This window comes from Bos javanicus, chromosome 3 (genome assembly GCF_032452875.1).
Source record: "Bos javanicus breed banteng chromosome 3, ARS-OSU_banteng_1.0, whole genome shotgun sequence".
Lineage (NCBI taxonomy): Eukaryota > Metazoa > Chordata > Mammalia > Artiodactyla > Bovidae > Bos > Bos javanicus.
The window spans coordinates 27,452,641-27,463,324 of record NC_083870.1 but is presented as its reverse complement, the minus strand read 5'-3'; the positions used below and the strand labels follow the sequence as shown (position 1 = coordinate 27,463,324).

The window sequence follows — 10,684 nt, the reverse complement described above, 5'->3', positions numbered from 1 at the left end:
TTCCGGGACCAGCTGTCTGGAATGCCCAGTGGTCACATCTTGAGTCTGTCACTGTGCGCCTTTGGGTCTGGGCCTGGTGGGTAAATGGACAAAAATGTCTCTCACAGCGGTGTGGTTCACTGGCTGTCCCTTTGTGTCTTTATTTTGCCCACTTGTGTGTGTGTGTGTGTGTGTGTGTGTGTGTGTCGCTTATGTCAAATGTGGTTATGTACTCTATGCTTGTGCTTAGTCGTTCATTTGTATCCGACTCTCGCGACCCTATGGACTGTACCAGGCTCCTCTGTCCATGGGGTTCTCCAGGCAAGAATACTGGAGTGGGTTGCCATTTCCTCCTCCAGGGGATCTTCCCAACCCAGGGATCAAGCCCATGTGTCTGGTGTCTGCTGCATTGGCAGGTGGATTCTTTACCTCTGAGCCACCCGGGAAGCCCGAGTATGTAACCTAAGCATAAAGAAAGAAAGAAATCTGCTCTGTTATTCTCAACTCTTTGTGACCCCATGGACTGTAGCTCACCAGGCTCTTCTGTCCATGGGATTCTCCAGGCAAGAATACTGGAGTGGGTTGCCATTTTCTTTTCCAGGGGACCTACCTTCCGAACCCAGGGATGGAACCTGCGTCTCCTTCATCTCCTGCATTGGCAGGCAGGTTCTTTACCACTACCACCATCTTGGGAGCCCATAAAGTGTGTCAAAGTCTGTGTGTGTGGAAGAGGGACGCTGGAGGTATATAACTGTGTGTCCATGTGTGTGGGCATGGACTGACTCTCAACACACTCTGAGAGGCTTACAGCCACTTTGGCATTCCTCCTTTGCTGCCCCAAGACCCCCCTGCAATGTTCCAAGGTGATCTGGGCCCTGCCTTGCAGAGGGAGGTGGCCTGGCTTGATTCTGTTCCTGTAGAAGCAGCCACTCCAGCTTCCCCCTACTCACACTGGTATCTCCTCTCCTGCTCTGGCCTAAGGGAGCTGGCAAAACATGTGGTACAGAGGCAGCTTTTGAGCCAAAGAAAGGACAGTACCAAGAGTGCCCAGAGGCATGGCGGGACCATGTCCATGAACCTCTGCATCCCACACTCCATCCCCTCTGACCTGAGTCTCTCCCTCAGCCCTCCCCTCTCTAGTCATTGTGTCTCTGATTGGTTCCAGTGGGGAGCAGCCTCATCCTTCAAGGTGCCTCCAGGCTCCTCTCTAGGTTTCTAGGGAATGTATTCAGTGCTTCTACATTGCCCTCAAAGCTGGGGGAACTGGGGACTGTGGGGGGCTGTTACAATCTATGACTATGTAGACTCTGATGGAGAGGGAGAAATGAAGCTGCTGATGGGCCGTTAGGAGAGAAGTACCAGTTCAAGAGGCAGATGTGGGAGACGTTCTGCAGCCTGGCAGGGACAGGCAGCTCTTGGCACCGGCTGCCAGAGCATTGATGCAGAGTCACTCTGTCTGCAGCAGCGCTCCTGCGTTATTGCCTAGGCTCCCTCCTCCTCCGCACCTGTGCTCAGGGCTGCAGGATGTGAATGACCACCCTCACTGTGCTCTTTGGCTAGTGGGACTTAGGCAGGGTACCTGCAGGTATGGACACTTTTAGGATGAGGAAAGTGATCGGAAAGCTCTGTGATGTCAGACAAAATGCTTAAGCTCTCTATTTCAGTTTCAGTTCAGTCGCTCAGTCGTGTCCGACTGCGACCCCATGAACCACAGCACGCCAGGCCTCCCTGTCCATCACAACTCCCGGAGTTCACTCAGACTCACGTCCATCCAGTCAGTGATGTCATCCAACCATCTCATCCTCTGTTGTCCCCTTTTCCTCCTACCCTCAATCTTTCCTAGCATCAGGGTCTTTTCAAATGAGTCAGCTCTTCGCATCAGGTGGCCAAAGTATTGGAGTTTCAGCTTCAACATCAGTCCTTCCAATGAACACTCAGGACTGATCTCCTTTAGGATGGACTAGTTGGATCTCCCTGCAGGGCTGTTTTCTAACCTGTAACTAGAGGATGGAATAGGGTGATGGTGAGAATTAAGTGAGTTACTGTATAGAAGGTACCTGGCATATAGAAAGCATTCAACAATTGTTTGCTACTAGAAGACAATCCCAGAGGTCAATCTGCCTTGATTGACCCTGCCTTGGGGAGTAGGGTGGGTAGGGAGACCTGTCTTCTGTGGTGTCAAGGCTTGGAAGAAGAGAGAGGCAATGTCCTTCACCCCCGGAAAGGATTCCCACAGTCCTGGCATTACTGGGTACATTCAGGAGGCCTGTTGGACCCAGGCTAGGGCTACTGCCCTGTCAAGGCAGGTGAAGGCTTCACAAAAACACACCCTCCCAGGACAAGACCTCTTCCTACTCTTCTCTCATCTTTGAAGTCTTTTCTTAAAGGTCAGTAAAGCAGAGAGACCTCTCTAGAATTCATCTCTGGTGATAAGTGCAGCAGACATGGGATCTAAAAATAAACCTTCATAAGATTTCAAGTACACACTTTCCATGACAATTCAGATCACAATTCTTTTTTCTTTCCTGGAGCAATGTGACCTGTGGTGAAACCCATCCCCACCCAGGAGGAAATGTCAGAGGCTTTCAGAGTGTGACACTGCATCCTGAATTTGGATAAGGCTCCGCTCTGGGGCCCAGCCTCGCCAGAAGGCCCTCCAGACGCCCCTTTCCATCCCCACCCCAGGGTATACCTGGCTCTCCTGCCTGCACCCCCCACTCCTAGCTAGGCTCCCTGAACAACCTGCCCCCCACTCCTAACTAGGCTCCCTGAACAACCTGAGCCCTGCGGCAGCATTTCGCAACCAGAAGCCAGCAGGGGGAGGAGCAGGTAGACACCTTGTTACATGTCACTGTTTCCTCGGCATGTGGCTCTCAGACGTGGTGTCTGGGAACCACAGAGACTGACTGGTTTAACGGGTCTGGGGCTAGCCTAGTGCGCACACAGGACAGTGAGGAGGCGTTGTGGACTGCCCAGGAGAAGGATCGAAATTTGGGTGTCCAGCAGCTCAGTGGGCCCACTGGGACAAGCTAGCCAGGGCATACTCGGAGATGGCTATCTCCTCCTCAAAGCAAAGCAAGGAAAGATCAGCGGGGTGCTGGGATCCGTCTCAGGGCATCAGCCTTCTGGGGCGTTTCAGACCGGGGTGTGTGGAGAGGGAGGCTGCTCGAGGCAGGGAGGGGAGAAGCAAGAAGGTGGGGAGGAAAGAGCGTTTAAGAGTAGAGGAGAGAAGAGTAAATGGAAAGAGAAAGGAAGGGAAGGGAAGGCGGAGCCAGGGGAGGGGCGAGGAGACGGTGACGAAGTCGCGCCTCGAACTTCCCACGGTGCACCCGGTGGCATCCTTCATCCCCGCAGGGGCACCTGGAGAGGAGGTGTAGGAGCCGCGGGCGGGACTGAGAGGGGAGAAGGAAGAAGCAGGGGAGAAAAACAAAGGGGTGAGAGCTCGGCGCCAAGGCCGGGAGGTTTTACCGACGCCCTAGGGGGTGGGGTGAAGGAGGTGGGGCTCCTTCACCGGCTCCCACGTGCGCCCCTAGCGCCTCGCGGCCCTGAGGCGCGTCCCGCAGCCGCCCGGCCCGCCCCCTGGGTTGCCTTCCACCTACTGGTTGCTCCTGGCTTTCAATTCAGTGGTGGAATGTTTCCACCATTTCCTTCCTGAGGCTGAAGTTGAGGCCCACTGTCTCCGCTGGTATGAAATATTATTGTTGTACTCTTGCGTTTGTCTCTGGTTTGTGATTTGAGGACGGAAAAGGTGCGTTCTCTCATAATTAATTTAGGTAGCTGTTAGTGTGGTCACAGCTGGCCCCAGGCAAAAAGCGGAGCCTGAGAATTGAGGCGATGGAAAGGAAAGAGTTACCATGGCCCAGTGGAGCCCCAGTGTGAGCCTTATTTAACCCACTGGAGCCCGCAGGCGCTGCCTATGCCTCTCTCCAGCACCCACTGCGCAGAAATACTAACTACTAAACATTTGCTATATCGCCTCATTTAACCCCAGAGTCACCCCGTACATTCGCTTTTACAGTCCTTTTTTATAGGTCAATAAACTTAAGGGATATCAACCCTGAATATTCACTGGAAGGACTGCTGCTGAAGCTGAAGCTCCAGTATTTTAGTTATCTGATGTGAACAGAGGACTCACTGGAAAAGCCCCAAATGCTGGGAAAGATTGAGGGCAGAAGGAGAAGATGGCATCAGAGGATGAGATGGCTGGACAGCATTACCGACGCAATGAACATGAACTTGGGCAAACTCTGGGAGATGGTGAGGGACAGGGAGGCCTGGGGTACTGCAGTCCATGGGGTTGCACAGAGTCAGATACGATTGGGTGACTGAGAAACAACCAGTTACAATTTGAAGAGGTTAAGTAATTTACTTGCTTCCAGCAACAGGAAAAGCTCAGATCTGAACTCTGATCTCTCCTGTACACCAGGCAGCCCCTCCTGATACCTATCTTTGGAATCCCAAGATTCCCAATTTCCTCCATCCCCCTCTCTCCTTATCTCATCCACACTGAGGTTCCAGGCCTGAAGTGTCCCCTTCTCCTCCCTCCAAAGAATCTAAATCTCAGATTGGGGCTTCCCTGGTGGCTCAGTAGTAAAGTATCTGCCTGCCCATTGATCGCACATTCAATCTCTGGGTGAGGAAGATCCCCTGGAGGAGGGCACGGCAACCCATTCCAGTATTCTTGCCTGGAGAATCCCCATGGACAGAGGAGCCTGGCAGACTACAGTCCATGGGATCAAAAAGAGTCAGAAATGGCTTAGCAACTAAACAACAGCAAAGCCTCAGGTTAAAGGACCAGGTCTTAAGGAAACTGATATAAGTGACAGCCAGGAAGGCAGAACAGTAGTTTGGGCACAGCAAGCCCCACCGGTGACCCCCTCCCCCACCCCACCAGCGCTCAAGGCTTATAGAGCAGCCAGGCCCAGTCCATCCTGAGGCCCTGCTTTAGGAGGTGGGTCTGGAAAAGAGGAGTGGCTGAACCTTAGCTGAGAAGCTCCTGTGTGCCTGACACGTCCTGGCGTGTTCTGCCACACATTTCACAAATGTTACCCCTTTATCCCTCACAGCTACCCACGAGGGAGGGGCTTGCTACTCTCCACATCTCACACAGAAGGAAACCAGGGTCTTCTCGGAGGTGGAAGAACTTGCCCTAGGAAATGCTGCTAGTGAGTGCCTGATTTGGAATTGAAACTCATTTGTTCAATCATCTGTTCTTTCATTAAGTGTATTTTTATTCTTTATTGTTTTTGCTGTGTGCAGGGATTATGGAAATAATCCTTCTTTCCCTCACTGCTTTTGCTCCAAAGCAGGTGAATGTGCTCAGTTGCCTCAGTCCTGTCCAACGCTTTGTGACCCCATGGACTGCATCCCACCGGGCTCCTCTGTCCATGGAATTCTCCAGGCAAGAATACTGGAGTAGGTTGCCATGCCTTTGTCCGGGGATCTTCTTGACCCAGGGATCCAACTCAGGTCTCCTGCATTGCAGGTGGATTCTTTACCCACTGAGCCACCTGAGAGCCCAGGTGAATCATTTCAGTTCAGTTCAGTCGCTCAGTCGTGTCCGACTCTTTGCGACCCCATGGAGTGCAGCATGCTGGGCTTCCCTGTCCATCACCAACTCCCAGAGCTTGTTCAAACTCATACCCATCGAGTCGGTGATGCCATCCAACCATCTCATCCTCTGTTGTCCCCTTCTCCTCCTGCTTTCAATCTTTCCCAGTGTCAGAGTCTTTTCCAATGAGTCAGTTCTTCGCATCAGGTAGCCAAAGTATTGGAGCTTCAGCTTCAGCATCAGTCCTTCCAATGAATATTCAGGACTGATTTCCTTTAGGATGGACTAGTTGGATCTCCTTGCAGTCCAAGGGACTCTCAAGAGTCTTCTCCAACACCACAGTTCAAAAGCATCAATTCTTTGGTGCTCAGCTTTCTTTATAGTCCAACTCTCACATCCATACATGACTACTGGAAAAACCATAGCTTTGACTCAGACGAACTTTTGTTGGCAAAGTAATGTCTCTGCTTTTCAATATGCTGTCTAGTTTGGTCATAGCTTTCCTTCCAAGGAGCAACCGTCTTTTAATTTCATGGCTGCAATCACCATCTGCAGTGATTTTGGAGCCCAAGAAAAGAAAGTCTGTCACTGTTTCCATTGTTTCCCCATTTATTTCCCATGAAGTGATGGGATCAGATGCCATCCTCTTAGTCTTCTGAATGTTGAGTTTTAAGCCAACTTTTTCACTCTCCTCTTTCACTTTCATCAAGAGGCTCTTTAGTTCTTCACTTTCTGCCATTAGGGTGATATCATCTGCATATATTAGGTTATTGATATTTCTCCTGGCAATCTCGATTCCAGCTTGTGCTTCATCCAGCCTGACATTTCACATGCTGTACTCTGCATAGAAGTTAAATAAGCAGGGTGACAGTATACAGCCTTGACGTACTCCTTTCCTGATTTGGAACCAGTCTGTTGTTCCATGTCTAGTTCTAACTGTTGCTTCTTGACCTGCATACAGGTTTCTCAGGAGACAGATCAGTTGGTCTGGTATTCCCATCTCTTGAAGAGTTTTCAAGTTTGTTTCGATCCATACAGTCAAAGGCTTTGGTGTAGTCAATAAAGCAGAAATAGATGTTTTTCTGGAACTCTCTTGCTTTTTCAATGATCCAATGGATGTTGGATTTTGATCTTTGGTTCCTCTGCCTTTTCTAAAGCCAGCTTGAACATCTGGAAGTTCTTGGTTCACGTACTGTTGAAACCTGGCTTGGAGAATTTTGAGCATTACTTTACTATCATGTGAGATGAGTGCAATTGTGCAGTAGTTTGAACAATCTTTGGCATTGCCTTTCTTTGGGATTTGAATGAAAAGTGACCTTTTCCAGTCCTGGGCCACTGCTGAGTTTTCCAAATTTGCTGGCATGTTGAATGCAGCACTTTCACAGCATCATCTTTTAGGTTTGAAATAACTCAACTGGAATTCCACCACCTCCACTAGCTTTGTTCATAGTGATGCTTCCTAAGACCCACTTGACTTCACTATCCAGGATGTCTGGCTCTAGGTGAGTGATCACACCATCACGGTTATCTGGATCATGAAGATCTTTTTTTGTATAATTCTTCCATGTATTCTTGCCACCTCTTCTTAATATCTTCAGCTTCTGTTAGGTCCATACCAGTTCTGCCCTTTATTGTGCCCATCTTTGCATTAAATATTCCCTTGGTATCTCTAATTTTCTTGAAGGTGTCTCTAGTCTTTCCCATTCTATTATTTTCCTCTATTTCTTTGCACTGATCACTGAGGAAGGCTTTCTTATCTCTCCTTGCTATTCTTTGGAACTCTGCATTCAAATAGGCATATCTTTCCTTTTGTCCTTTGCCTTTCACTTCTCTTTTCTCAGCTATTTATAAAGTCTCCTCAGACAATCATTTTGCCTTTTTGCATTTCTTTTTCTCGGAGATGGTCTTGATCACTGCCTCCTGTACAGTGTCACAAACCTCCATCCATAGTTCTTCAGGTACTCTGTCTATCAGATCTAATCCCTTGAATCTATTTGTCACTTTCACTTATTATCATAAAGGATATGATTTAGGTCCTACCTGAATGGTCTAGTGGTTTTCTCTACTTTCTTCAATTTAAGTCTGAATTTTGCAATAAGGAGTTCATGATCTGAGCCACAGTCAGACTGGGAGCCCAGGTGACTGGACAGGAACAAATCCGTACAGTTGGGTGTTGTAGAATAGCTGCCATATACAGTCACATGTGTGGACCACAAACACTACACTGTGGCCCGTTCTCCTTAGTGGGAGGCCGTGGGAAAGTGGAAGGGAGTCAGGAAAAAAAGAAAACCTTCTTGAAAGAGACCTATGCAGCCAGCACTTTTCTTCCCTCCTCCCCCCGTGTTGCCTCCAGAAACACTGATATGGGAGAGGGGAGCACCATGGCCTCAGAGTGGGCCTCTTTGAATGACTCTTGACTCCCTTGCTTAGGGCCACCTGACCTCACTGCTGTATTCTGAGGATTATTAGATCATTATAAAGTGCCTTGCATTTCTTGGTATATTTAGACCTAAATATACAGGAATCACCTTTTTTTCTGCTTCTCCAGTTCAACAGGACATGATTTTAAAATATGCTTGACTTGAAGAATAAGGATTTTTTTAAAAAATGTGGGGAGCCTGAGGTAAAAATGGAAAAGAGATGAAACCCAAAGTATTTTCAAGGTGTCTTTCTCTGTGTTTCTATTTTGCAGGTTTTAAAAGCAGAAGTAAAGTGTAAAGAAGAGGGAAATGGCTCTGATGCAGCATTTACATAAGAAACACATTCAGAAAAAAAGAGGCTGTGATTCTGAAAGCGTCCTTATTATACCGCACTAAAAATCTCCCCTGGGATCGGTGGAGGTTTAAATTAGCTGGGAAGAGGAGGAAATAAAATCTGTCTTTTCAAATTGCAAATCTCTCCCAAACTGAACATTTCGCCCTAGGAAACGGCCACACTGTGTTCAGGAGCAGACAAAGCCCTCTTTGAGCGAGGGCCCCACCTTCTCCAGCCTTCATTACAATTCCCTGCCTCCTCCTACATCCGCTGGACAAGTCCTGACACCACGCTCCTGGGCTATGTCTTAGTCATTGAGAGAGATCTCAAGGAGGCCCTTGTTTTTAGTGGGTGTGCAGTTTGCTCTAAAAATGTGTCCACCGCCCATGTAATTGACTTGAGAAATCAAAGTCAGTGGAAAGAGCGCAAAATGTCATCCACTTCTACAGGTTTCTTTTATGAATGGGTGTATTCATTTATGTTTTCTCCAACCGCTATCAAATATTTGCGTGTTAAACTGCAAAGAATTTCACAGAATGCCATCAACACAGTGTTCTGGTTGTCTGTGGCTACATAATGAACTTCCCTGAATGTGGTGACTGAAACAGCAACCATTTTATTATGTATTGTGATTTTATATCTCAGGAAGGAGGGCAGGGCTCAGCTGCGTGATTCTCCTGCTCGAGGTGGTGTCAACCGGATCACTGGCTGGCCTTTAGCTAGTGGTGGGGCTGATCTGGAGGGCTCCAAACAGTTTTACTCACATGTCTGGCACCTTGGCAGGGATGGCTGGAAGACTGGACTTCATAGACCCTCTCTCTTCCTGTAGACTCAAAGCCTCTCTGCATTGTCTCTCCAGTAAGTTGACCAGACTTCACGTAACAATTCTGTTCCTGAGTCCCAACTCATACTGCTCCCCACACAACAGGCAAGTAAATCAAGAGATAAATGGTTGGGGCAAGGAATAGCAGCATTATTCAGAAAGCCAGCAGACTGAGAAGGTGGTGGACTAGTATCCCCGAAAACCATCTTACTTGAGTTAGAGTTCAGGTTTCTCCTACGCTAAAAGGGGATGGAGTGTGGTTGGTTGCCACACTTGGTGCCAGAATCCTTTCTTTTGTTCACCTAGGTCTGGTCACAATATTCCTATAAACCTCCAACAAGACAGATGTTATTCTTGTTCTGCAATTTTTATCTCTTTGTGAGTGGAAAATGTATCTCTGACGTTATACCTTGAAACATCAGAGCCTTGAGAATGGAATGTCTTATATATTGCAGGCTCCAGGCAGCATTCTTATAGCAAGAGCAATATAATACAAAGGTTAAAGTTAAAGAAACAGGTTTCAATATGGAGTCAGATTTGTTCTTCCCTATTATGGTTCAGATCCCTAACACCTAGTGTTCCAGGATGCATAAAGCCGAAACTGCCATACCCTATTAGAGCCTTGTCTTTGGAGTCCCAAAGTTCCAAGTTTCTTCCTCACACTCTCTCCCCCTACTTCATCCTGACCCTGCTCAGGACAGCCACTTACTGTGCCCAGAACTGGCACAATCATGTCCATTGAAGTCTATTATTGACCAAAGCCAGTTACAGTACAGCCCAGAATAATGGGGAGGGGAAGTAGACTCACCCCTCTATGAGAGGAATATCAAAGAATTTGTGTCCATCTCGAATCCAGTAGCCAACTATACCGAGTATCAGTAGGGCTTGTGTGTAGTCTATAGGGATAAGAATAGACTATGCAGAATCATAGAATCTTGGATTTGGAAATGACCTTAAAGATTATCTTGTTCAACATCCTAATTTTAAAGATAAGGTAAGGGAGACTAAGAGAGAGTTGGCAAACTGAGTCATGTGGCTGAAACTGTTGTAGCCACACGTTCCGGGAAACAAACTCACTCAGAAGGACAATGCAGATAGTGGAGTGCAGTTTATTACACCAGCGGGCCCAAGGCAGAGTCTCCTCTTAGCCAAGGACTCCGACCAGTTTTTGTGAAAACCTTATATACCCTAAGTGTACTTGCTCAAACCTACCTCCCCAAATTCCTTGAAACTAGTTTGGACAAGGTAAAAGAGAGATACGATCAAAGTTAACCCATGATTCATGTGTCATAAGACTAGATAAACAGTGAATATTTATCAATAGGACTGTGGTCATATCCCAGTAAACATAATGGAATTTATGACTTTGTTCTGTTATAGAGGTAATTAGCATATTCTTTTAGGCAACGGAGAGTCCAAGTACATGTCCTGAGGCTCTTTTAATGGGGGTATGGTTTTCCATTGGTATGCCATTTCTATAGACACCGGACACAAAGTTCAGAGTCCGTTGGGAGGGTGACTGTGCATGTAGCCTAATGTTCGCAGCCTGGCCTAAGATGGAGTCCAGCTCTTTCTGT

The 10,684-nt window shown here is 47.8% G+C and overlaps 1 long non-coding RNA gene across 2 annotated transcripts; it reads left to right on the top strand.

Annotated features, from left to right (window-relative positions):
* The first annotated feature begins 2,803 nt into the window (after positions 1–2,803).
* On the top strand, positions 2,804–10,458 carry LOC133243328 (uncharacterized). Of its 2 annotated transcripts, none has more exons than XR_009735041.1 (3): positions 2,804–3,413; positions 5,046–5,144; positions 8,223–10,458. It is a non-coding gene; the product is annotated as an uncharacterized LOC133243328 (long non-coding RNA). The 2 variants fall into 2 exon arrangements; XR_009735040.1 differs by having other exon boundaries at positions 2,804–3,664.
* Positions 10,459–10,684: the final 226 nt, after the last annotated feature.